The sequence below is a fragment of the Bison bison genome, unplaced genomic scaffold (genome assembly GCF_000754665.1).
Source record: "Bison bison bison isolate TAMUID 2011002044 unplaced genomic scaffold, Bison_UMD1.0 scf7180017864295, whole genome shotgun sequence".
Taxonomy (NCBI): Eukaryota; Metazoa; Chordata; class Mammalia; order Artiodactyla; family Bovidae; genus Bison; species Bison bison.
This window is the reverse complement of record NW_011494867.1, coordinates 1,171,993-1,174,586: the sequence shown is the minus strand read 5'-3', so window position 1 is coordinate 1,174,586 and position 2,594 is coordinate 1,171,993.

Here is a 2,594-nt window from a genome sequence, read left to right as displayed (position 1 = left end):
CAGGGCGCTGGCATTCAGGGGGTCCGCTCGGGAAGCAGGAGGGTGGGTGGTCACTCGGAAGATGCCACAGGTCAGTGCACCCCCTGCCTTCTGTTGCCACTGGCCACACCTCAGCCACACAGCACACTAAGCGCAAGGGAGGGTGGGCACGTCCACCTAGACGTGTGCCCAGGAGGAAAGGGATCCGGGTTTGGCAAAGAGCTAGTGAATTTCTGCTTCCCAGACCTTCAGAATGACCAAGAAGAGTCCTTTTGGCCCACAGGGGAGCCTCTGCACGGTGGGGTCCTGAGTCCACCACACCTTTCTGCTGGGCTGATTCTAACTGCTTCAGCTCTTGGCTCTCCAGTTTCCCTAGTTAGAGACAGAGAGAGGGTGTGAAGCCACCTGAGAGCATCATTTTATGCTGTTGTTTAGTCGTTAAGTCGTATCCAACTCTTGCAACTCCCTGGACTATAGCCTGCCAGGCTCCTCTGTCCATTGGACCTTCCAGACAAGAATACTGGAGTGGGTTGCCATTTCCTTCTCCAGGGGATCTTCCTGACCCAGGCATCGAACCCAGGTCTCCTGCACTGCAGGCAGATGCTTTACCCTCTGAGCCACCAGGGATGCCCAAATAGACACACATAATATGCAGGCAGACATAAAGATCTTATAGCTTTTCTTTTAAAAAAACTTTAGCCATGTCCCAGGTATAAAACTCAAGTCCAAATTATTTTTTCTGGCAGATGGAATAAATTAATGTTACCTGATCAGATGGTCAGTTTTTCATCAAAAATTTTTTATTCGCCTGTAGTAAGAATCCTTTTAAAGCTGTGGTTTTTTAAAAAAAATTTATCTTTTAGAAACTTCTGCATACCAATTGAAGAATGAATTTAGTTGTCTCTGAAAGGTTTGGAATTCTCTCTTTTATGGGTGCCCCTTTGAAAAATGAAAGTGTTTTTGTGACCCCGTGGACTGTAGCCCACCAGGATCCTCTGTCCATAGTATTTTCCAGGCAAGAACAGAGGAGTGGGTTGCCATTCCCTTATCCGGGGGATCTTCCCAACCCAGGACTGAACCTAGGTCTCCTGCATTGCAGGCAGATTCTTTACCACCTGAGCCACCAGACTGGTACATAAGGAGTTCCCTTTAGGTGAACTTATCTAAAGCAATGTTTCCCCAGGATGGCCATTATAACTCTAAATTCTCTAAAAGTTCACCTATTTTTCCAGAAAGGCACAAGTGCTTGTCCAAAAATTAGGTGAAGCTATCTTGCCTTTGGATTCCCTAAAATGTCTTAATTATGAGGGGCTCTGTTTTCCAACTGGAGAAGGAAATGGCAACCCACTCCAGTGTTCTTGCCTGGAGAATCCCAGGGACGGGGCAGCCTGGTGAGCTGCCGTCTATGGGGTCGCACAGAGTCGGACACGACTGAAGCGACTTAGCAGCAGCAGCAGCTGTTTTCCAACAGCTGTTTTAAAACATTACGAATCACATGTTCTCCCTGCTTTTGAACAGGAAGGGTGACTTACCAGGGAATCCAGTCCAGTGGTTAGGACTCCATGTTTTCACTGCTGAGGGCCCGGGTTCAAGCCTTAAGATTCCACAAGCTGCATGGAGCAGCCACCGCCCTCCACCAGCCCCTGCAAAAAATAGCAGGAGATATTAATAAAATCCCCATGAGATTAATGTCCTCCTTTGTTAAAAATAGTTCTTTATCTTCCTTCTTCCTGCTGGTTATACAGGCTGCAATGAGTGCTACATGTGTGCAAGCTCCCTCTTCAGAGTTCCCCCAGTCCATTTTTAAAAATGAGATTTGCTTTACATATTTTCAAAGTGATCAGGCATTGTTGCCCTACATGGTGAACATGGGTGTGTTTCTCTGGACACTGTGAATATGAAAGTCAAAGAAAAGACATGGAAAGCCAGACGGCATGGAAGCACAGCTGTTTTCTTAGTGCCTGGGTGTGTGTTTAATGTGTTATTGAGTGGATAAGTCAGGATCGTGAATGGGAGAGAAGGACTGAGAGAGGGAGTACAGAATCACCGACTTCCTCCCAACTGATTACCCCGTCAGGACTGCCAGCACCTCGGGACACTGCTGCTGGTCTTCCTGTTGCTCTTCTTGAGCAAGCAGGTGCTGGATAAATGCTCTTGGTGACTGTGCTGCAGGAAGCCTTGTGAACAGGAAAAGAAGGCTCTCATTTGTTACTGTCTTGACAGCTAAAAGTGGGCCATGGATGATGATCATATGCCAGAGTCCAGCTCCAGCAGCCAGGGATTCAACCTGAAGAGATGAACGGTGTCGGTGATGAGGCAGCCTCTCAGTTTTCTTGGACTGCCTATTTATTTCAAGTTTAAGATTTTCTTTTACACTTTTACAAAAGCATTAGGTCAGAGGTTTGACATTTTCAGTTCCCCCTCACCCAGATTTATTATGTCCATAAATCATTGTTGCTCTTCAGAGTTCCTGCTTCAGTGATTCTCTTGGAATCAGCCTTACCATCTATTATCTACTTCCTCTAATGTGTCCTATAGTTAACTTCTGATTACATTGTAACTCATGCTACATTCCTCAGTTACTACTTATCTTCCTAAATCCTGTTTGCCCCTAA